This window comes from Amblyomma americanum, chromosome 5 (genome assembly GCF_052857255.1).
Source record: "Amblyomma americanum isolate KBUSLIRL-KWMA chromosome 5, ASM5285725v1, whole genome shotgun sequence".
NCBI lineage: Eukaryota > Metazoa > Arthropoda > Arachnida > Ixodida > Ixodidae > Amblyomma > Amblyomma americanum.
The window spans coordinates 150880149-150906070 of record NC_135501.1 but is presented as its reverse complement, the minus strand read 5'-3'; the positions used below and the strand labels follow the sequence as shown (position 1 = coordinate 150906070).

The 25922-nt window shown below is 45.9% G+C and overlaps 1 long non-coding RNA gene across 5 annotated transcripts; it reads right to left on the bottom strand.

Moving 5' to 3' along the window:
• Positions 1-5462: 5462 nt before the first annotated feature.
• LOC144132817 (uncharacterized) lies at positions 5463-19951 on the bottom strand. Of its 5 annotated transcripts, none has more exons than XR_013314939.1 (6): positions 19566-19951; positions 18548-18627; positions 17614-17811; positions 14615-14688; positions 7484-7585; positions 5463-5607 (listed from the first exon to the last, which is right to left on the bottom strand). It is a non-coding gene; the product is annotated as an uncharacterized LOC144132817 (long non-coding RNA). The 5 variants fall into 5 exon arrangements; XR_013314942.1 differs by lacking the exon at positions 7484-7585 and adding an exon at positions 6655-6708; XR_013314940.1 differs by lacking the exon at positions 7484-7585.
• Positions 19952-25922: the final 5971 nt, after the last annotated feature.

Below are 25922 nucleotides of genomic sequence, written 5' to 3'. Positions count from 1 at the left end.
CCTTCACAAGCAAGCTCGCGCTGGCCTGCCCAATCGCATGCATCATTCACCTTCACAGAATGAGCTTAGCGTCAAACCTGCGGCAAGCCGCTCCCTATCTTTACTCCCGGTTACATCGAGGAGACAACATAATTGGTGATACGATCAAGTTCGGCATTTCTCCGCTGGATAGGATCAGGCTGTGTGCTTTCGGTGACTGCATCGAGGCAGCCAAGCAGTACGGCATCAAGTAATACGATCGCCTGTGGCGTGATACGGAATGCGGCCCTGGTATTTTTCATCCCGCATGTGAATGTGAGCCGTGGCTGCATGCACCTATCAGGCCACCAAAAAGCAAGTGCGCGTAATTTCAAACAGATGGAACGCTCAACAGACGAGGAGGCTTTCAACTTGCCTCAAACACGCTGTGCGCGCCACTTTGCACATTCTGGTTCATCCGAAGACAATGACACCTTTGTAGTGAAATACGCGGGAGCAATTGGACTGCATACAATTGAAGTAATCAAGTTTTACATCAGTACTGCATTTCATAACTGTTGCTTACTTGGGGTATGGCATAACAGTGTTTTATGTGTAACGCACTTTTATGTCGTAGCCTTGATCATTTTCAGGTGTTGCATTTTAAACTGACTACTGATTATGTCTGTGGATAAGCAGCATGTCATTGCACCTCGGTAATGTGATGGAGTTTAGTGGCACGAGGTCTTGCACTATGCTGCGTTTTTAACGCTTTTACCCGCTAACGACAGGTAATAAAATGTCTTCAAATGCGAGAGAATTTGTTGTCTTAGTGGCGTGTACAGGACCTGTCACCTGAGCACTTCCGCACGAAAATGACTGTTCGAAAAAAAATCGTTGTCATTGCTGCTCGAACCCAGCCGCTCTGTGCGCGATGCGGGCACGCAACGAGTACGCCATGAAGGGTTTTCGTTTTTTTTATTGATTACGAAGTGTGCCGCAAAGAAAAGTCTGAGTATACTCACGCCATAAAACACCAGAGTGTAATACGAGCCTACCATACGCCACAAAGCGTCGTTGGTTCATGCGTGCTAGAGAGGCACGCAGTAAACGCGTTGTGGTGTGTACGAAGGTAGAGTGTGTTGGGGATGTGTACTGGTGTTATACAACTATGACTTGAAAAAAAAAGTTGCTGATATTTAAACGCAAATGGTGTCCGACGTTTCCATTGCAACAGGCTGCAGTGCTCTCCTGTTTTGTACCCCGGCTTAGGTAGTGAAATAAATAGGTAGGATAGAATAAATAGGATAAATAGGTAGGATAGAAATAAAATAGATTCCATAATACGCCTTTCGATGGTACATGATGCGCCATTGCTTTAACGCTGTGCGGAAAGGCGCAACATAACCCGAGCAAAGCACACGAAAGACCGAACGGGTGCAGGTAAATTAAATTGGCTTGCTGCACCCTTTTCCGCAACGGAAACCGTGCGCGCACGCGCACGCAAAAGACAAAACGAATGTCATCGTGTAAAGAGGCCCAGATAAAATTGAGCAAAGAGAAACCATTTCATTCTGCGCATATTCAGAGGCATTTCATTTTTTTTACGAAAGGCAGGTCACCAGTCAAAGCCGAATCTGTTTTTTGGTCGCCAAAGCAGGTTGTGCGAAAGTACTCCTGGGAGCAAAAGTTTGCGGAACGCAATTTCTGGGGAAAATGTTTGTTGCAGATCAACCTCGCTACCCAGTCGCCTGATATTGTGAAGAGGATGGAGCATTTAGGCCTGTAATGCCTTCATACCATTTCAGGCGACTTGGTGTAGCGAGGTGGAGGTACAATAAACATAATTAATTGAACTCACGTCTCAGAAACTTTTGTCCTCAATAGTAACTGACAAGGAGCGATTCCTTCTCGCTGCTTATAATTATGCTTTCTAGGTTCTCAAGAGGAAGGGCGGGTCTGACCGGAGTAATCCTTCAACCAGACGCGTCCACATGGCTTAGTGCCTGCAGGAGTGGCAGGAACGATCTTGATGTATTCTGAGCAGCAGTTTAGAATCGCGTCATAGTCCATCTTGGCAATGCCTTTACGCAGCACAGCCACATCTTCACCGAAGGGTTCAACTACTCAAGAAACCTCTTTACATGGTTTATGTGCCTTCAACAACCCATGCCTTTTCTTACCGGCCGCAGGGGAAGACTTCGTCTACGACAGCTTAGCTTCACGGCATTACAGAAACTGTTTCCTATATCCTGCGCCAAACCCCCGACCGATGGGTTGTTTACCGCCTCTAAAGCACCCCTGCAGATCCTGTCCTACCTGCTGAAGAACGCCAATCATCAGCCTATATCCCTTGACGTCGGGTATCTACATCGTTTGGCAATTGTCACACGCCATGCACTGCATAGCATTTCAGTGCATACCAGCACATTGTGGCATTCTGGCCACTGAAAAAAACACATGAAGCGGCCCTTAAAGGCCACCAACATCGGCGATACATTCGAACCTTCTTAACGAAATCTGATGCATCTCAACTGGATAAAAGATTTGCTTCTGAAGAAACCTACCGGCTCTGGAGCTTGCCAGCACATCACTCGCAATTTCTGTGCTCAGTCGACCCACACCTCAGATCAAGAATCGCATCCAAAAATCCTCGCCATCTGGAAGCGCTTTAGTATCGACTTCGCCTGAACGCAGCATTTATAAACGGCTTCCGATAACGTTTCGGTCAAATGAACAGTCCGCTCTGTGGCACCTGTGGCTCGAACAAAAGTCTGGAACCTGCTCTCCTTGACAGCCATGCGTATGCTGACGAGTGTGCGCACTATGAACATTGAAATCAAGCTCTCCCCAGTGCCTCTACCAATGGACAGTGTTCGAGGCTCCTCAGCCTGCGCCAGGCAGCACAGATATGCAGAGAACTTTTCATTTGCTTATTTAAAGGACATTGGACAACTTGTCAAGCTGTAATTTCACCTTGCATGTCATCCTCATACATTCTTCACGCAGCCAACTGTGTTAGCCCATTTGTCGGACTATGTACTTCATCATTCCATATGCAACATCCATACGCGCCGAGGCACCTAAGTACGCATTTAATGGCTGCTTTTTATCCTCTCACCTTTTTATTTGTTTTAATTTACTTTTTCCGCACGGCTCTCCTTCCGCCTTTGTCTCACAATTCCCATCCCCGCGCTGAGCAGCATGCCAGCGATTTTTAAACGCCGGCTAAATTCCCTTTTCAAAGAGAAACTGTTTACCTCTATTATCCAGGGAGATTTTCGTGTCGTTATCGTAAGAAAAAAACGCCACCACGCGGCAGGCGTCGCAATCTACACAGAGAAGGAAGCTTGTGCCGCCGCGTATCAACTCCAATCACGCCAAGCCGGCTGCACTAAACAGCATATCTCCTTTGAAATCAAGCCTACATCATACAGCTCAGTACTCGTTTTCAATAAGAAAAGCCACAAAGCAAGCATCAAAACCAGAGGATAGATGATAAGGGGCGTGTAAACAATGCGAACACCATGCGACGCGTTCGCTAAATATTAGGTTTGCAGCTGCTTCGAAAGGGGATCACGTCATTCGAAGCCCTCGTGTGAAGTACAAGCCGCATAATGGATGATAACGGCACCTGCAAACACTGCGAAGCCCGTTCTTTCTCACCGCGCGTTTCCCGGTAAAGATTACAGTTTCGTAACCTATGTGTTCCACGTATGCCGTTGATTACATCAACCAAGCGGATCGCGGCATTCGCGCTGATAAGTTGGCGATCTTCAAGGGGGCTAATTCGATATCATGCCTATCATAAAGCAGCCGTGAATGTCTTTGTGAAGTACATTTGACCTGTCTCTGGTTTCACTCTGTAGCAACCTTCGTGGCTGCTGGTGCGCATGATACCGAGAAGGACGAAGTGTCCCCAGTACTGCGTTCAGGTGAATAGCCACCCGATTCTTGGCCGATCCCCCGGTGTGGGTATGTGCCATCTTTTGATAGGCTCACAACAGCAACAACAACCTTTGACACCGTCCCCACCGTGTATGTGCTATCGTATTTGATGCAACAAACCCTTGGCCAGGGCTGGACGCTGGCGCCGCCGCTCCGCTGCTGTCTCCTCGCCTCCAATAAATGTGGCCGCGGCTGCCCTCGTGGGCGACCTCCACCCTGTGGTGACCCGTCGAGCCGCAGCTTCTCCCGCAGATGCGTTCCTGTATGGCGGGCGGGCAGAAACCAGCCTTCAACCCGCCGCTTCCGGCGTTCCTGCCTCAAGGCGTCGGCGGGTGGTTCGCTCAGTTCGAGGCTGCGCTGTGCCTGAACGGCAGCGCCATCCAGCCGTTCAAGCAAGCGGTCCTCTGAGATATCCTCCCATCCGATCTGCTGTACCGAATCGCTTGCGCTGCCATACTGGCAGACTTCGGCGTCTCCTACTGCCCGCTGCCGCTCTACGATTCTGCAGACCCGCTTTCGCCGCCGCGAACAGCTGGCCCAGCCGCAGCATCGCTATCGCAGCCTTTGTCATTACCCTGCCCGTCTCCGGCCAGGCCGTCCCTCATCACGACACACGAGGTAGGGTCAACACCAGCTGAACGCGCCACCCTTCACTGACATTGTCGCTACCACCTCCTGACAAGGCGCGCTCTGCTGCAGCATGCGTGTCGCGGTTTTCGGCATCTCCGTCTGCCTCGCCAGAACAGCCAAAAGCTCATCAGGCCTCTGCAGCGATGTCGGAGCCGCGGCCGGCTGATTCTAACGAGCTCTCGGCAAAACCCAAGCCTGCCCTTATCGGAGAAATACTCTACTGGGCATGCTGGAACCCGGCACCCGACATGATGGCGGATTATTGTGACGGGCAGTGGCGGGTGCCCACCATACTGGTGGGTAGTGGGTGCCCACCATATTGCTGGGTGTTGGGTATCATGGTGGGTGCCCAGCATAGTGCTGGGTACTGGTGGGTGCCCGGTAATGCACTGTTGACTGCCCAGCATAGTGGCGGGTGCTCGTGTGTGCCGGGTAACATGTCAGGCACTGTTGGGTGGCCAGCATAGTACCAGGTACTGGTAGGTGCCAGGTATTATGGCAGTCATTTCTGAGTGCCTGGCATAGTACAATGTATAATGCCGTGCATTGCTCAGGTGCAGCTATTATGCCAGGCATAAACAAAATATTGAGTGATGGCCATAACGAGCAGGCTGGGTAGCAGCATGACTGGCATACACATGGTACTACTGCTTTATACTGTGGCTCGGCATGCTCGACGTCAGAAATTTGATGAAACAGCATGTGGAATAGGACTCAGTAAAATATTACAGATACTGGATATAATTATAATGAGACGCTGTCAAAACTCTAAATGATGCATTAAACTAAGATTAAGGAGCACATTCACTGCATGATAAACGATAAACTGATGCACTGCAACCTGCACAGCATAAATTATGGTGATGTGAAAGGAAAAATATGGCTGTCTGCTTGGCCTGTTTGCAAACAGAGAAATACAACCTGCTACCATCACAGGTTTATTTGTCTGCAGAGCTTGTACAGCACAGCCGCTGGCTTACATAGAGCTGCTCAACAATACTTGTGCACTCATGCACAGCAACACTCCTGGGACAGCATGATGTGGAAGGGTCATCGATGTCTTGCCCAAGTCTGTAAAAAGAAATGAGGATGATCACATACAGGAATGGCAGCAGTACAAAAGTATTCTTGCCCCGTTATGAATCCTGGCTGCAATTCAATAAACTACACCAAGAAGTCATTCCCTCATACAGCCTCCGCAGTTAAGATGGGCATGTACTAATTAAGGACGCACTGAGAACTCCATCTAATTTTTGTTCCATGCAAAAACTGAGTCACGGACTTTGTGGCGCTTTCTGTCTATGCTAATCGCGTTTATTTCACAGACAACTGAATTTAAAAATGAGATTTTTTCCCACTACTCAGTTTCCATTTGTGACATCAAGACCAAAAAACTCTGTGATCACTGTTTTGAATTGAATAGTGGTGCAGCGTACTTTCAAGCATATGCCCACAATAACAGCCAAGAGCGCACCACTTTGCTTGTGAAAACGACCACTGGTAGTGGTACCTGCATTTTATTAGACACTGGCTTCAAAACCTCTTTTCAGTGAAAGTAGGTTCTTTCAAATTAGAACGCAGGAATTTATCAATACAGGCCATCATCATCATCAGCCTGACTACACCCACTGCTGGGCAAAGGCCTCCCCATGTCTCTCCAATTAACCCTGTCCTTTGCCAGCTGCACCCACCGTATGCCTGCAAGCTTCTTAATTTCATCTGCTCACCTAACTTTCGGCCGTCCCCTGCTACACTTGCCTTCTCTTCGAATCCGCTCCGTTGCCCTACAAACATTTATTTATTGATTTGTTTATGCTACCCCTAAATTCCCTCCACAGGAGCAGCTGGGATACTTTTTAATATTACATTAAACACAGGAAAGATTAATAAACAAAATAAGCATAGCCAAAGGCAAGCAGGCCGCTACTCATAACTATTTGTACCTAGCACAGAAATATGGATACCCTTTTCATCCAACCATTCCTACTTGATCAAAATACAAAAATATGATTTCAAGTCAGTTTTCAAATAGAACACTTGCCACAAAAAAAAATTTCCCTGCGAAGAGGTAAATATTCAAACAATAAACAGGAAAGCAAACTGAAAATACGTGGTTACCTTTAAGAATCTTTTGGCTGCAGCACATACTGAAGTCTAAGCGTAGCTCTGGTACTGTACATAGAATATAAAAAATCTGATCAGGAAATCATTTATTTCTGCTTTAATTACCATGTAAGTATTCTACTTACACACTATAAAATGCATTCAACCATTAGCTTCTTAGCTTGAGCAAAGGTATACACCAGTTAAGACGGCGAAATGGAATAGTTGGTAAGAATTCATACCAATGTAAAACAGCGCAAAAAGCATTAACACCGAGAGAACGTAAACCCAGTCCTGACTCGCAGTTTAATACACAACAGAAACTTATTTACAGCCTCAAGATATGCAGTGCGGGAAGGCGCGCAATCCAAAAAGGTCGCAACAGAACACACGTTCGCCGTCACTGCCGAGCCAAAAATGCAGATTCCTTATAATAGTGAATGAAGAGACCGCTGATGCAATCACCTCCATTTCTTCGGATATGAAAGGCTTCTGACAGTTCCCACATTAACTGATCCCAGTGAAGGAATATGAAAGAATAAAAATCTTAGTCCTATGGAACAAAATGTTTCTTTCATCCTTTCAACTGCGCCATTCACAGGAGGCACAGTGCGCTGACAGCGCACTGTGAGCCTGTGAGCATGCCAGCGTAACAAGATAAAAAATTTTCTTCCTGCTGCCCGCTGACACCATGGCGTCTGACTGATATAATACTGACCACACAACATTAGCACCTATGGCAACAACAATGGCAGGTAGCCTGTCTTGTCCCTGACACAAAACTGAAGCGGTATGCAATCTTCCTTGGTGTGAGAAACCACACCTACTTTTACCTCAGACTCACATTGCCAAGGCCATGAGATAGCTTATTAAGGTAGTATGACAGCAACCTTGTGCCCTGCTGGCCTATCCTGAGCTGGTGTCTTCACTTGGCCTTGTATCAAACCTGCACACACATATACAACCAAATCTTGTGAATAGCTGGCTATTGCTAATATTTTAGACTGAATGGCAATACCATATGATGGTGGCAAAATCTACTGAGCATTGACTTCAAGTACAAGACATCACTCTTCACCAACTTTGAATATGTCAACAAGAAACTCAGGATAGGCACTTTTGTCCTTGGGTAGTAAGCCTACCAAACATGCCATGCTTTCTCGTCCATAAGAGCATCAAGGAACTGCAGTCTCTTCGTCTGGCACTTTAACATTGAACTCCAATCCCATGCTTTCCTTTTTGAAGGCCTTACAAACATGAAGTAGTTGTAACTAAACACTTGTAAGGCAAGGCCTTGCAAACTGTGCTAAATGTTTTAGTCCACACACACAAAGAAAATATTACTCAGGATAGGAGCCACACCTGAGCTTGCCCAAACTTCTTTCTTCCACACATAAAGGCCCTTCTGTTCCCTTACAAACAATGAATCAAGGTTAAATTTCAAAACCTTGGAGACTGCATCAACAAAAATACCACAGTTGTGGACAGACGAGCTTTTGCACGAAGAAAAAGAAAAAGAGCTTGCATGTGTTCAAGAGTGGTTCCTATCGCGAGTGATATTTCCCTTGCTTGTGTAGACGAAAACATTAAGCACAGTTTTAAAGGCTTCGCCTTGCAGGTGTTTAGGTACAGACACTTACTTCGTGTTTGTAAGTTCTGCCAGCTAGCCTAGAGCCATAGTTGCAATGCTGCAGGTTATCAATGAGCAAGGCTGGGGATTAGATTTCAGTGCTGAAGCACCACATGAAGGCATTCTGTAGTTCCTTGATGTATGGCCTTTGTCAAAAATTACACCCTAAAGAGTCGCTTCCAAGCTGCATAACGAGGCCTTTGTAACAACCTGGGAAGCCTTAGATTACAGTGGTGTGATGAGAGCTCCTCTTACCTTCATGAGGTCCAGAAACTGGTGATAGGTAACAAGACACACACCATGGCTGAGAAGCAAACTTCTTGGACTCAAAATTTTTGACAAAGGGTGCATGTATGCAGGTGACACCAAAACACATTTGCTGGGTGTATCACCCAAGGTCAAACAAAAAGCAAACTTGTTTTGAGCTTCGTGGCAGCATATTCAAAGGAGGTAAAGAGGGGTATGGTAGTCTCATGTTTGAAGTCAGTGCCCATGAGGCCTTGCCACTGTCAGACTGCCTCTAGCTTTGGCCTTCAGCATTTTCGGTCTCTTTATGATGAAGCCGGCAAGCTCACACCTGTTACCACATTGTGCCACGTGTGGACAGCAGAGGGAAAAGAATGAAAGTAAAAAAAACAGCTTAAGCCTTTGTTCCATAGCGCTAAGATTTTAATCTTCCATCTGGACCAGTAACGTGGGAAGTGTCGACAATGTTTCATATAAGCAGAGGTGGGGATGACTGCGTCAGCTTTGTCTCTGTTTACTTTTATGATAAAGGAATCTGCATATCTGACTTGTAATGTCAGTGAACACATGTCCAGTTGTGGCCTTTTGGCTTGCGTGCGTGTTTTTTCCACAGCCTGTTTTTTGGCACAGTGATTTCTACTAAAAAGCACAATTCTGAAATGTTGTAGGGAGCAGAAAACATCAACTTGACATATTTTGCCACCATGTATTCTAGAATCTTGCCAATACTCTCCTAAGGGGCACAAACATGGAGGGTAACGAAAAGTGTTCAGCTTAAGTTTAGGACAATGCAGTGAGCTATGGAAAGAAAAACGATGGGTGTACATTTAAGAGACCTGAAGCAGGCAGAACGGTGAGGGAACAAATGCGGGTTATTGACATGATACCGAAATCAAGAGGAAGAAATGGGCTTGGGCAGGGCTTGTAATGTGAAATCAAGATAACTGCTGTTCCTTAATGTTAATGAAGTGGATTCCAAGGGAAGGCAAGCATAGCAGGGGATGCCAGAAAGTTAGGTGGGCAGATGAGAATAAGAAGTTTTCTGGGATACCATGGCCACAGCTGGCAAAGGAGATATATGTGAGAGGCCTTTACCCTGCAGTGGGCATAGTCAGGCTGATGGCGATGATTCAAGTTATGAGAGAATTTGCGTAATTATGGTTGTAGTATGCACTTTGATCCAGTTCTCTGTTCAGTTTTTCTCACACTGTTGGTCACACTGTAAAACTGCTTTTACACTGTTTCTACTACTGCTCGCAAAAGGGGCAAAAGGAAGAATACTGTTTTCTGTCTCGACTTGTATTTTACTCAGCTCTGCCTTTAGAGGGTATGAGCTTACGACACGGTAGTTTAACTACATAAGACTGCAAAAAATAAATCGCCATGACTTCTTTCAATATTTCTGAGCTCACCTTTTTATGATGGGAACTCGATCTACACGGTGCAAGCTTTCTTAGAAACTGAATTGTCCTGTGGAGCCGATTTCCATATTACATCGGATGAAACGTCCCGTTTCCAATCTTTTTTGTTTCTTCAATTGACCAAGAGTAGGAGTCAACCAATTTGAGGAGAGCCTTACAGTCAGTCACATGGCAGCTTGCCACTTGCCATCGGCGGTGTGATATGTAGTAATACGTGGAATGATTTGTGAAAACAAACAGTCCACGGAGATTTTTATTTGTGTGGGCCTAATTGGCAGCTATGCTGCCTGCAACTAGAACTATTCGTAGAAACCTGAAAGCAAAGCAAAAGCAAGATCTGCCACATGACTGGCTCACGGCACTACCCGCACTACTTGACTCCTGCTCTCAGAGGTCAGTTAAAAAAAAATGATGGGAGCTAGGACATCTAATCCAATTTAACAGAGAAATCGGCTGCACAAGACAATAATTCAAAGTTTTCAAGAATGCTCGGAGCATGTAGACAGAGTTTTCATGGCAAAAATACGAGCTCAGAATCCTCTTTACTACATCTTTAAAGAACTGTGTTGCATCTAAACATTTCAGGCATTTTCCTTGCGGCGCTTCCAAAGCACAGTGAACGTCAATAAATACTGAAAGACTTCAGGAACAATCAAGCGAAGTTGGCATCATTTAATTTAACAAACCATAAAACCAGTAAAAAGATCATTTACATATCTCACCATTGTTAAAATCTGGACATCAACATAAGGCAATTGCTAGCTCTTTTGTGAATGTTGGTGTAGTCGGATACATATCAAGAAGCAGCAGATACGATTCAAAGGAGGCCCTCCAGCCGATGACGTCGAACGATTTTTCTTATGCCATGGTTAATTTGCATTCGTCTGGCTCCCCCTACGACACCACCCTAGCAGGACTAAGGGGATTAACCACATTTTGAGAGTAAGTCCTTGCCATTGTCTGGGTGCAATCATTTGAGGGGAATCTGCCGCTTTGTTTTTGAATTTTACCCAACTATATAAAAATTTCACGAAAGTTGTTACACTCGACCAAAAATCAAAACGTCAATCTTGCACAACCACAGGCTTGGAAATCTCATAATTTTTTCACATTCACTATGCACCACTTTGGAAATTCCACAAGACGAGTGTCTCAGGTGTCTAGATACAAACTAGTCACTTGAATGCAATGTGTTACACTGATACGCCTAGAATAGCGACAGAAGTTGCGCGTATTTATTTTCCGCATCCTTAACCTGCTGTACGGGTAAAGGACCTTCCTCCTGTAATTCTGCTGTCATCAGCACCTAACAACTTCAGACAGAGCTGAGTAACATACAAGTCGAGAGCCTTCAAAAAGCAGGCTTCCCTTACCGCCTTTGCAGGCAGTGGCAAAAACAGAGCTGAAGGAGTGGTAGAAAGTTCCCGACAATGTGAAAGAGGCTGAACACATAGCTAGACCAAGTATGTGGCGCTACAAAAAATAGTACACAAAATTTCTCTTAGCCCCCAAAAAAGTGGTGGCAAAATATGTCGAGCTAGTGTTTTCTTCAGCACCCTCCTCCACCCATATACTTATTAAAAGTCAATTTAAATGTTTTTAATTGTCACTCCCCTTGCATTTTAGTTAAGGTTGTGATTACTTAAGGTGGAGATGTACATTTATGTCATTGCTTGCCAATTTTCAGACTTAAGCGTTCAACCATCTTCGAATTCCTCAAAACCATCACAGTTTATTACATTACTAAGGCAAATCTTATGCCAGCTTGTTTTTTACGAAAAAAATTTCCATGCCAAAGCCGCCGTCTCAAGTTTCGAAACTCGTGTAACAATAAACAAATAATAAACTCAAAAAAGGTAAAAAACTGCGATGTTTCATGTAATTTTATGTTCTCAGAGTAATCATTACAACTACTTTCTAAGTTGCCTGGCAGACAAAGAAGCCAAAAAAATGTTTCAGCGATTAGAAACCGTAAGCAGAGTCAGAAAAAAATTTCTTAATTTCAGTAAAGCAGCTTTTTGTGCCATATTCAGCTGTGAATTTATTGTGAGATGATACTAGTAAAAATATGAAAGGTAGTAAGCTGCACATTACCATTGAATGCAATTTATTCTGGAGAGTGATTGAAGTAATTTTTGTATTATGCGAGAAAACAGTGTTGAAAGCTGAGCACCGATGCCAAACTTCAACGTTGCTCTGTGCCTGCTCTTTACTGCAGTGCTCACTAGAGCCGGTTGCAAACCATATCTAAGCAGTGCTGCAAGGTGCTCCAAATGGATGTTCCTATGTTTGTGGGTTGAAAGGCCTCGTGGCGTGTTCATCCATGTTTCAACACTTGAAACAATTGGGTCACTGATTGCGATGTAATTCTAGCATGCACAGTTGAAGTACCACTGGCTGTTCACACGTAGAGAGAAACTGGGAGTGCGACACCACCACGCTTTGAGAACCGCTGCTGCCAAGAGCCGACTAGAATGGGTGCATATTTATTGTTCATGTACCTTTGCCATCAATTCTCCCCAGCTGTCGGCAGCTGTGCTTTGCAAAGCATGGCAGCCATCCACTCCCGGCTTTCCCTTAAGTGTGAAAGAGCCTGCACATGAAGACGATGTTATGAAACACTACTGTTCTTTCCAAGGTGCTCTTTTAAACCAGTTAGTGAGTTCAATTTGTTTTTCTTGAATGACTTCAAGGAAGCAGAAGACAGCCATCATTTCATAGCGCTTCTTGCATCTGCGCAATGAGGAGCGTGGCTGCAGTGGTCTTTGGTCCGCATCTCCAGTTACCACGAGGGTTGACTTGATGCTTCTGCTATGTGGCCATTTATTTTTATTTTTTGTAACCGTGCCCTTGAGTAGACCTCTGTACTCCAGAAGCTGAAAGCATTCACGCCCAGCACACCATCTGCAGCACTGCTTAAACCTACACTTGCAGCTGGCTCCAGCATGCGCTGTACTGAGGAGCAGGCAGGGAGCAATACCACAGCAGGGCATTGATGCTGAACTTGCAAAATGATGCTTTTTTAGAACAAAAATTACTCGAAATAAACTTGTGAAAATAAATGCGACTGAATGTTATTGTGCAGCTTAATACCTTTCTTATGCTTACGAGGACCACATCACTATGCAACTGACAGCTGAATATGCCACAGAAAGCGACTTTTCTCCAATTTAGAATTTTTTCTGGCACGGCTTAGGTTTTTTCATCGCTGAAACGTTTTACAGGCTCTTTTGCCATTCATACAACTTCTGTGAGACCATAAAATTTGGTAAATAATTTCGAAAACGGATAGCTTTCCACCTTTTTCAGTTTAAAAATAAAGAAATATGAAACAAATTAATCTCAAATTTTTGTAAGTGAAAGCATAATGTCTAGTCTAAAAAAATTGATAGTCATGCGTTCTTTATTCAGCCAAATGAAAAGTGATAGTGCATGCATGTTGTACTTCAGATATCTTTGGCACATTTTCCTTTCCACTGTGCACCTGCATAGTGCTTCACATGTTTATTATGTGCATGAGTGCACGTCTGTGCGAGTGCATACTAAAATAAAAAAACACTGCAATTTCATAATGCCCGCTGCCAGCCCAAAGTAGCTGATTCGATGGTTGAATTGAGAAAGAAGCTGCTTCACCAGCTGCATAGCAAGCATACGCACCATGAATGCAATTCTGAGCTTTGCAGTTGATCTTGCTGTGTACAATGGCTACACACAGCCAGAGTGCACAGAATGCCCAGCGAAAGCTGCAGCGCTGATGTTTGCTGCTAACCTTTCTTTCAGTTATCGCTGTTGTGCTCTTTTAACGAGACCCTTCGCACTGTTGGCTATGCTCGCCATGCTGCCTTCTTCGCATTTCGACAGTAATGGCCCCATATGGCGATATAGCGTTCCTCCAGAAAGCTCACGAGTACGCCACTCGCTATCTCGGCTCAAATCTACAATGGGCGTTACCACGTGTTTCTTGCTTTTCTTACACGTATAAGTGTTGTTTTCTGGTTAAAATGACATAAGTGCTTTCATGTGATCCTACCTTACCAGTCTAGCCTGACTTAGTACTTCCCTTTAGTGCCCCTTTAAGATGGGGCCACAGCACAATTTTTTTTGGCAAAAACAAGCTGGGATAATGATTCTTATAGTAATAGAATAAACTATATGCATTTTTTAAAGGAAATCGAAGATGCTCGAACAAAATCTGGGTCAGATGGCTTGGAATGACCCAATTTCAAGTTTAAAAACTAAAATACACAATCACAAAGTTATTCAGTCTTGTCACATGTCAGCTGCACAAAAAACATGCACTGACGTCTCATCAACCGGTGTCTGCTGAAATTGCTATTTTTGTGTTGTGTACCCAGATATCTCATCCAATCCACTACATACATCATGATACTTATGTGAGCACATTTATCAGTTGTGTTATAGGCAGCACCTTTCCTACAGAATGATGTATGAAGTCTTCAGCATACTTTTCTGTGAATACATCATAGTGAAGAGATAAGGAAAGGCAGCTGCTCTACTAACACAAGAATACATAAATGATCATGCACCACAGGTCTTTTCTCCTCCAACTGCACCAACAACCCAAAGTGTCATTAAAAACTTTAAGTGCTCTTTGAATGACACGAGAAAGTTTTACTGGCTGAAATGAAACAAAGTTATGGTATTAGTGAGGCCACACCTGGATGCGCAGGTAAAGCAGTCAGACCCCATGACACGGCACAGCTGTGCAACAAGCAGGCAGTGATATTCTTCCTGTGTGCAGTAAAAAAATGAGATGAGAACATCATCATAAGAATAAGAAGCATTGAAAGCAAATAAAAAAACTATAGACACTATACCACATACAAGATGATTTTGGGGCGGTTGGTTCAGCATTTTCCCAAACAGCGCTCGAAGAGACAGACAGAAGGATGAGAAGCACTACACACATTGTGCTGAATTAACAGAATTTTATTCATTAAGCATTACAATATGCACAGTGCAGGAAAAAGAGCCAACAATCAGTCCCGTCACATGCTCCATCATTATTCTCATCTTTCCCCTTCCAGAAATACCCTTTGTTTCACTAGAAGCGATAGCAATGCACTGCTCATGCATGTGTCTTTATAATCAAAGATTATATGCAATACAGTGACAGTTGACTGAAACCGAGATGAAAAAGCACAGAAAATTACTGACCGTAAAACAATGCTTGATTATAAAGACACATGCATATGTAGCACCTCCCTATCACTACTAGCAGAAAAGGCATTTTTGGAAGAGGGAAGATGAGGGTAATGATGGAACGTGACAGGACTGATTGTTGACTGTTTTATCTGCATTGAATATATAGAAATGCTTCATGAATAAAATTTAGTTGCCTGTTCAACAGCGTGTGCATCAACATTCTGTCCACATCTTCCAGCACTGCTCAGAATAATATATACAAAAGCTGAAGTACATCCAGCACATGAGGTTTTCCTTTTGGGTTGGCCCATACAAAAACTGCAGCTTTTTTTTTTGCTTTTCATCACAACATTCAACACACTGACCACTCTCACTATGCCAGGTAGCCTGCAGACTGCCTTTAACCTTTTATAAGGTGCAAGCTGCATGCATGTCTCACCATGGCCGGTCTCGACGGGAACGTGTGCTCTATTTCTTACGGCCCTTGCAAAAGGGTCTGTTTCTGCCTCTTGCCACATCACGGTGGGGTCGCCACTGCCCCACCGTTGCATCCGCCATTCATGCAGGAGGAGAAGGCGCGTTCGCTCCCAGTTTCGTCTACGTCATTGGTAACCATCAGGCCCTTATGTTTCATCCTTTGCACTGTATGCAAATACTGTGAATCAGACCCCTTTCCTTTGTTTTGCCATGTGAGAAATCTGAAACGAATTAATGTTTGCGCATGCTTGCCTTCAGTCCGACTGTGCATGATAGCATGTATTCTTCAAGCACAAATGTCAACCGTTCTACCCCTTACATTTCACAAAAAGTCAAGACTCTCAGACTCGCCTTTGTAGTTCGTCTTCTGGCAGGTCTGCATCAGAGTGCAGAATGATGCGCCATGTGGAGCATTAGCATGGCAATTTTCAAAGTGTAAAGAATTCTGCAGCATTAATATAGCTCCTGAGATTTCAAGCACAGCTTCTTTAGCTTTGCACGACAGTGGCATTAGCAAGAATTGATGCTGCACCCCAGCAAAGTGCATCATATAATTCGTGAATGGAATGGGCACTGAAAAACCCCCAACACTGGCCACAGGAGCGCAGTGCGATGACAGCACGTTGCACACACGTAACGTCCAAGAGGCATAGATCTGCTCCTCTTGGAAAGGCATTTTGAAGTTTGCCGGTGTCTCACGACTGTCCATTCCCCCAGATGACAATGCAAAAATTAGTTGTTGAAAATAACTGCCAGCAATTCAAAGTTCGGAACTGCGCTTTGAATAAATCAGCCTTCACTAGCGAACAGACTTATCTCAGAAGCAATGACAGCCAGTGTGACACAGTGTATTCTCTTGCATTTGTACAGCCTCCTCATCGCTTTTCATAAACCTCCCAAGAACATGAACTTCCCTCATACCATTAAGGAAAAGAATATACACCCAAAAAGCTTATTCTTCTCAACCTAACGTAGGTAAATTAAAGCACACTGCAATGTTTTATGTTAGCTGGCTTAGCTTAAGATGTAAGGAGCTGAAATTAAGGTTTGTGATGCTGGCATGTTAATAAGTTCCTGAATTTCAAAAAAATAGAGGGCAGTGAACATTCAACCGCACGCATGGCTGGCCATAATCTCAGCCCTTCTTTTATAAAAATGTTTAAATGAAATATTTTATTCGTAGCTTCTTCAGGGTATGCTGCAAGTTAAATGTATACCTCGACAGCAAAATAGGGTGCTCTTTATTATAGCTAAAACAATTCATCGGACATAATTTCTGAAATTGCAATACTCAGTACGCATCACTATCTGTGCCAGCACACACAACTTGTACTGTTGCTTTCTGGTGACGTTAGGCAGACAAGAATGCCTACAAGCAAACTTGTGCTCAGCCCGAAAACTGCTCATTGGGAAAACTCATGTCCTCAAACATCTAGCAGTTCGGCGGCAGCAATAACACCAATATTACAATTTTTCCTGATACTTGCTAACACATTAGTCATTAGTATTCCTTCGAGGTATCGATACAGGTCTCTCGTTTAAGGAAGTTTGGAAGCATATGGGGGGCAAAATAATTCAGGACACGTGAAAAGTGATATCAGTGTAATTAATTATTATATACATTGCCCCGCAATATTTATTTGACAGTCAAATGTTAGTGTATGTGAGTCTGACTACACTCACAAGTATCATCTCAAGCCAGCAGCCAATAATGGCGGTACAGGATTTACCACTCGCACGTAGCGGACACTTTTGCCCCCGATGGTACATTTTTATAAGGTGAGCTCAAAACTTTCACTATCTGAGTTTCCCTTCTCTTCCCCTTAGCATTAAGCATCATTTAATCATGGACCATGAGACATGCAAGAAAATCATCAGAGTACTTCCTTCTGGATGAGGAATGAGAAAGTGATTCCTGCTTTTAAATATTTTCACCGAGCACATTTTGTGATGAATCTGTGCGCATGTGGGCTGCACTGAAGACGTGCACGCTCAGCATTCTTTGTTGTTTTTTAATTTCGGTGCTGCACTCACCATGAATCAGCGGCCGACAGCGCGAACCAGGTGAATGCCACCCACCACCGCAGATGCAGGCAGGGAGCAAGCGGTCGGGTCTTCACGCCTCTAGCAACAGCAGACGGAGTAACTTCTGGAGAAAAACTCCCATTGCTTCTGCGGTGATTGTAGAGGCCGCAGGAAAGAGTGAAGCAGTCCCCTTGACACCAGCTTGGCCTGATATGCATACAAATGGTAAAAGTGCATTCAGAATGGTTCTGGAAACCCAATGACATCATTTTAAAGCTGTTTTGACCCCACGCTTTGTAGAAGAATGGTGAACACATTTGCATCAATGACTTCGTTTTTTTAAAAATACTCAAATGCGGTGCCTATGTTTTATCTACCTATAAGAACACTTGTAATATATTTGAAGATTGCTTCGAGGCAGTTTACTGATGGAAAAGGCTGAAAAGGTCAACAATGTTTCCAAATTTATTTTCCCACCAGTGAGGGTCACATCAAACTGAACACCTGTAACCCTTATTGCCGTACTTCATGTCCACTCCTCATGTAATAGTACCCTGTAATGGGGCCTTTGAGTATCAATATATAAATAACTAAGTAAATACCGATGCTTGAAAATACACACAGAACACCATTACCAAAAAAGAAAAACATTCTGAGTGGTTTGTTTTCTTGTTAGGTAGTAATGAGCATGTAAAATATGTTATGTAGATGTATCATATTCGTTTGCCGGCACTTGAAGCAAAAGGAACGCGAATCCCCGAATCCTAGAAAGGGTTCAACATTTTTCACATACTGTAATGGCTGAAATGCAATTCGTTTAAACCAGCATGATTATCCAATGTGTACTGATATCCAAAAGCTTATTTAAATGCTGTCCTGAAACAAGCCATAAAATAACACTATGTCGGAATTCACGCGCTCCTTTTCATTCCATACAACTCACAAAGTTTACTTTTACGAAGAGGCAAGATCCGTGCTGTAGGCTCCAAATTGGATGCAGACGAGCCACATGCAGACATCCACCTGCGAAAACTCGTTATTAGAGAGCATAGTGATATAAGAAATGAAAGAATGTGTCACAACATTGATTCCCGTCAGTTATGAATAGCGAAAAAGAGAAAACTAGGATATTTAATGCAATCAGCTCCCCTAAAATTGCAGTCTGTCAACACAAGTACCTCTGTTATGACAACGGCCAAAACCTGTTAAAGCACCAAGTAAACCCCAGAATAATAAAGGCAGCACATACAAAATGCGAGTATGTGTGAAAGGATTCAGCTGGCATTAATTACGCATTGTAGCATGCAACAGACATGACACGCTTTATATTCCAACCATGATGAAAATTTACAGGAGCAAAAAGACGCAGAAACACAAAAAGCTTAACAAACGAGTGTTCAATTTTTAACTGTGATTAGCAAATGGTAGACAGACTTGTGCTGAAGCTTCTCCACATACTATAAGACTGTAAATAGAAGCCCGTTCCTGTATTTTATGGCATTCTTTTGGTGAAAAGAACCACACAGGCGAACTGAATGGACATGCTCCGAATGGTAATGCATCTTTTCAGCTAATGATAAGGATTTCAAGCGAATAACTCGCCGAGTTGCACAATCGCAGCATTTGAAAGCTGGCCTGCAAGTACTCTCGTTGCCGCTTACTTTTGCCCTAACTGAGAAATTTTACATTGTGCTAAATAGGCGCACAAAATTTTCCGTTCAACGGATTCGCAACAGGCACGTAGCATATATTATAATCGGCGACAGCTTTCTGTGACTGCGAAGCAGAAAACACGAGCGCGAAACGTCGGCTCTCACAAGCGCGCTGCACGCACGCGCTCACGAACCAGCGACGTAATCTTGTGAGCCGGCGGTGAGAGCTCGTAGCTTCCGCTGCATAGTCACTCCTTCAGAGGCAACTTCACAGAAAGCTGCGTCCGAGTCTAGACAGAACATTCTTACCTTGAAAACTCCGTTCGTGACGAAGTCACCGGCACCGAACCATTGGCGCAGACATCGGCACAAGACCTGCTACACAATGAGCACATTCTATCACATAAGAAGCACAGTAACAACGTCATGCACTGCGATTTCAAAACTGAGACTGTGCACCGACTTCTTTGCGACGACCTAGAACAAAAGGGACACTGATTGGAAGAAGCTTCGTCGGCTGCCACTGACCCTGTTTGACACGTACGGCGCGTTTACAGCGGTACGCGAACCTACACTCTTCTGTGGTTACATACGTGCACGAGTCACACTACAATGCAGGACGGTACTACACAAAACACTGAAAACCCGTCATCGTTACACCTGGGCAAATCGCGGCGCACGCTATAATAGACGAGAAAATACGGAGGTGACGAAGGCCTCTGGCTGGCCTAGCCCCCTGCCGGGCAAAAATGCGATGCTGAGTTTCAGTTTCGGTGTTTTGCGAAACGACTGGTATCTCTTCACGACGGGCACAGGAAAAGTTTGCACAAACTTTTGCTGGTATTCCACCGCTTTGGAGGGCGCAGAATTGCCAGCAGCTACTGATATCGCGCGGAAAAGCTAACGATGGAACGATATTTTTATGCTTGGATGGCGGTTCAGAATTAATGCTTGAGGAAACAGTGTCTTGATAGATCCGCAACGCGCATTCACGCGGTCGAATTCTGTCCACTATTTCGTTTGCCCTGCGGCTGTCTCCGTCTTCTCTCTCTCTTTTTTTGGGAGGGGAGGGGTCTGCGGTGCATCTATTGGGATGTTTAGTGCATTCCACAGTTTCTTAGCTGCAGTCCGTACGTTATAAAGATGAGCCGTCGTTCGAAATTATTTTTTCGACAGCCGCAAGTAGAGAGAGTGTAGAAGTCAGCGTCGAAGTGGTAGTATAAAGGCCGCAATTCCTCGTATGCGGTCAATGCTTGCGTGCTATGCAGATATCCAGCTCGCGCGCAGCATCTTCAGATTTGATGGCGTTGCCAATTGCACGATCGCTAGCTGCCCTGGCTCAGTGTGTGCCGGCTTACCTGCCAATCGGAATTTAACACGACACACCACCGCTATGGGTTCCCGCATGCCCAGTGTCGTTTGTTCTGTGCCCACCTAACCTCCCAACATTTTCTGCTCCCAGCATCAAATGCTGTCACATGGCCACCATCGTGTCCGACATGCCCAGTAAGCTTCCAACAAATATCCGGCATTGCCAGCACGTTCCAGTATGAAAATCCTTCTTCCCGGCATGCCCGGTACTTTCGCGAATATGTCCATTATGAATGCCAGCATAAATCATGCTGGTTTTTCCGATAGGGGCTCGCCACACCCCAGCCCCTGCAAAAGTCCGAAGTGCAGTGAAAGTCACACTCAGCAGGATGAGAAGGCCAAACCGGTGACAGCAGTGCCAAGCACGGCGATTGTCACCCGCCCTACTTTTCCTGACAAGGACCCTGAATCGGTGCCAGCGCCCGTCCTCCAGCCAAACAAGGCCTCTGACGTGGGTTCTTCTTGCTCCCCAGCGGTGTTTTCAAACACGCCTTGCACACCTGGCTCGGCAGCCGCCAAACGCATGTTCGATGGCGGACCACCGCACGCAACCTTTCGTGCCCATCAGGTTCAGGATCCAACCCCGCTGCAGCTTCACCAACCGCCGTCTAGGAAGTTGCCTAGGCTCACCAGGCCAGCGGGCGTTTCCCTGGTTTCTGTTGTGGTGCTGAGGGCGCCTCCGATTGCCACTACCTCGCTCGTTTCCCCCGTCATGACCTGCTTGGCGCCATTGGCAAGGCCGCCGTTCGTGCGTCCTCCCGCCGTGTCCAAGTCAGTCAGTACACGGCTGGCTGTGCGCGTGTCCCAGCAGCCACATGCAGGCCACCGCAGCCATTCCGCCGCCTAGCACCACGTTGCGCCTCCTATAGCTGCTACTACGCGTCCCTCGACGGCGTTGCAAAGATCGGCCTCAACGCCACAGCCAGAGTCGCCGCCTGAGCCTCGTATTCGGACACCGGACGGCCTGCACGAGTATTGACACATACCGACTGATCGTCTAGGGGAGGAGCCCTGTAGCGACCCGCGCGGCTGACGGTGCGCGTGATGCCGAAAAGGGCGAAGTGTCCCCAGCACGTGTTAGGAAACGCTCGGGATCTTGGCCAGTGCCGGATGCCACCGCTCCGCTGCTGTCTCCTCGTCGGCAGCCCTCCATTTAATGTGGCGCGGTAGGCCTCCTGGGCGACCTCCACAACAGCTTGTAGAGCCACGTGTGTGAATTTTCAAGTGACGTCGCAATGGGTTATTTGGTGTCATTTTACACCTTGGCTGTCCAACGAAATTCACGGCGTGAATTGGAGCCACAATTTTGTAGTGATAGCTCCACTATGCCAGCCACTTCGCGAGGTCAGCGTGGCTGCGCACTGAGCCCTGGCACCACCTATCTGCCAGCTGTGCGCATGCGCAGAGTGACACATAGACCGCAGCTGGTGTGCGCGCCGTGCGCCTCGCCGCTGCGCCGACGGCGGAGCTGACAATCTACATCTGAGGTCAGCTAGCAAAAACAGTTCTCTCACCGAAATACTGCGCCCGACAGCTTTCGCAGAGCGTTCACGTACGGCTGTAGATGGCCCGGATAAAGTTCAAAAACTCTTTGACGGAGGAAAAACGCTAAGGCGCCCGTGTGCTGTGCGATGTCAGTGCACGTTAAAGATCCCCAGGTGGTCGACATTATTCCGGAGCCCTCCACTACGGCACGTATTCTTCCTTTCTTCTTTCACTCCCTCCTTTATCCCTTCCCTTACGGCGCGGTTCAGGTGTCCAAAGATATATGAGACAGATACTGCGCCATTTCCTTTCCCCAAAAAACCAATTATTATTATTATCAAAATTATTTGAAGCAATCCTTATCACCATTAATCGCCACACGTTTGCTGCCACATGAGCTTCTGTTCGTAAGAAGAATGTCTTACTGCGTATCGCAGTTATAACTTCGATTAGTGTCCTCATTTAGTGGTGCAAAATTAAAAAAATGTATTCTAAAAACCTCGTTTTTCTCTTACTCGGTTGGATTCGTTAAATGTCGGGAGACTTGATTTCTACATATGTGCGCACGCGTCTCTGCAGCACGCGCGTATTTTCATTCTTCCTAATGCAATAATCAAGTGCTGCATTCCTAGACGAGCTTTGCCTCTGTAGAAAAGACTCAAGCTACGGCGTAGACGGCCGTTTAGGTTGTCCCTTTCTAGTGCACGAATGAATTCGGTTGGACAATGAAAACGCCAGAATAGCGTCCCGAGTCGATTCTATCCACCCGTCCGTCCGTCCGTCCGTCCATCCATCCATCCATCCATCCATCCATCCATCCATCCATCCATCCATCCATCCATCCATCCATCCATCCGTCCGTCCGTCCGTCCGTCCGTCCGTCCGTCCGTCCGTCCGTGCGTCCGTCCGTCCAGCCAGCCAGCCAGCCAGCCAGCCAGCCAGCCAGCCAGCCAGCCAGCCATCCATCCGACCGTACGTCCTTCCGTCACAAAAGGCCCAGGCGCATTGCCAAGCATACTCAACGCATCAGTAGCAAGACAGAAAAACAAAATTGGAGGGACACTTAAGCTTTGCCTTAAGGGTAAGATGCGCTAGCGTTAGTGCTCATATATCGGCAATTCGTCATTCTCCACTTTATATACCGGGTGTCCCAGCTAACTAGAACCAAGGGTTAAAAAATGAATTGTCAGAGACAGCCGAGTGAAACCAGTTGCATATCAGTGACAGCCATCTTGCGCACCACAGGCAATTTTTGTTTCGCAATTAATTAATAGATTATTTTAAATATCAAACTTAATAAATATTGACTTTAGGCGACAAATTGTATTTGCAAAATTGTAGAGCACCTTCAGAAACCCCCATTCCATCATTTACGATAAGGATACACTCACGCCTGTCTTTTTTTCCCGGCTGCAAAGAAAGCCCGCGAAATACAAAAAACCACGTGACTAACACATTCGCGCGCCATGATCATGCTGCTCTCAAGCGTGGTTTGAGCAAACGAAATCAGCGGCAGCCTTGACTCGACAGCCCCGCAGCAGGGGCAGGCCGACATGTTGGCGATGGTTTCTCGTCCGCGTCAGCCAGTTGGCACGCGTGACGGGGCAAATTGCAGCGAGCGCGCCGCGCTTTTGCGATAACGCCATAGTCCCAAGATCACTGAGAAGTAAAAGATAAATTCAAGGCATACTTTTTCGTCTGGAGTTGTTGGGGCGGTGTTGTCGCTTCCTAAAGAGGATTTTGAATGCTGGAAACAGTGGTCAGGCAAACTTTGTCGTGTTCTTTTGTGATGCCTGTCACAAGCGAGATGGAAGCTTTGGAGTAGTGATTTCCAGCGTTTAAGACATGTCGTTTACAAACGAAGAGAAAGGAGACATGAATCTGGCTCTAGGAGCGCATCTCATGGGAACAGAAGGCGCGCTGCAGACCTTATGCAACAATGGCACCCAGGCAGACGGTCAAGTCCAAAAAAGATCCTGCGTACCTTCCATACGCTGCGAAGGACGGGAAGCTTTGCGTCCACACAAAGCACCCGTTTTTAGTGAGGATGTTGAGACGAACATTGTATCAATATTCGCTTTGGATCCCCAGGCAAGCCTCCGGAGCGTGAGCGAGGATATCAGTGTGGCGGATACTGCGGAAGAACCGCCTGCACCCGTACCATGTACAGTTGCATCATGCTCTGGTGCCACGGGATTTCCAGAACAGGACAGATTTTGCTAATTGGATTCTGTTAGAAACGCAAGACGACCCGGATTTTTTGAGCAAAGTGATATGTAGTGACGAGGCGAGTTCTTCGCGAAATGGACAGGTAAACTTGCACAATGCTCACTACTGGAGCGAATCAAATACCCACTGGGTTTCACAGACGCGGCACCAGTACCAATGGTCGTTCAGTGTTTGGTGCGAAATTTTCGACGGTCGTTTTCTCGGGCATGTGTTTTTCGATTAGACTCGGACAGCAGAGCCCTACGTCAATGACATCCTCAAAGGAACCGTTGATGGTTTCCTTTCGAATTTACCGCTCGCCAGGGCCACAGGTGTATGGTTTCAGCACGATGGCGCCCCTGCGCACAGCAGCGCCAAGGCTCGGACCTGCCTCGACGCAGCGTTTCTGCAGAAATGGATAGGACGACTAGGTCCAGTGAATTAGCCAGCCAGGTCACCTGATATGACACCTGTGGACTATTTTTTGTGGGATTACATTAAGGACAAGGTGTACAGGGCACCAACTACCACACGCCAGGACCTGAAAGATAAAATAAGGCAAGTCTGCTTGAATATGCCTGAGGCGGTCGTAAGAGATGCAACGGCTCATGTGGAAACAAGATGCCAGAGCTGTATTGTTGCCTAAGGCGACCTATTTGATCACTTGTTGTAACTGGTAACTAACGAAATGAGATGGCTTCAGGACAGCCACGGGCCACGGCTTTCATCGTCGCGCAGCGAAGTCGGGAACCGCCACTATCTTTTCTTTATTCGGAAGTTCCACGGGCTATAGGTGGTGTGCGAGGCAATCCAACATGGCTCCCGGCGAGATGTTCCGTGCGGCCGCATAGCTGACCTAGTCCATAAGTGCAGCGCTCGGTCGGTCTTTTTGTTGTGCTCTTCGCTCGCTAGCAACCATCTTTTACACGGCCATTGTGTCTGGGAGACATAATGAAACATATTGGACAAGAGGAGACTCGAATCCTGTGCTTGATTGAAAGTGAAGAAGTCCTCAACGCCGGCTACCTCATTTGCTGTGGCTTGAAGGATTGTTTCCCTGCGTCGGTGACAGTGCAAGGCCTCTGCTTGCAAACATCGCACGTCAAGCAGAAGCCGCACGAAGTGAAGTGCGTTTATGGAATAGATGCCTCATTGCAGGTATGCGAGTCTACATTTTGCATATAAATTGTTGTATTTGGTGACGCATGCGACTCAAGGCTATCACAGACGCCGTAGTGGAGCGCTCCGCGATTTCGACGACTACCTGGGATTCGTGCACCGACATCGCACATTAGCGAAATGCGACTGCCGCGGCCGGGATCGAATTCACGTCTTTCGGCTCAGCAGCTCGTCATCATGACCACTTAGCCACTGCGGCGGCTCAGATGCAGTATTTGATTGTGCATCCCCCCCCCTCTTTTTTTTCAGTGCCAGTTCTCATGCAAAGCTGGCAGATCACAACGCTGCAAGCACATCATTGAAATGCTGCTGTTTGTGAACAGACAAGAAACTTTTTTATTTTTCTTAACAAACACATTTTTAATGAGCTGAAGTGCTTTTGAAAATGCAATAAGCACAGTTTTTACCATCTTCTTCAAATGT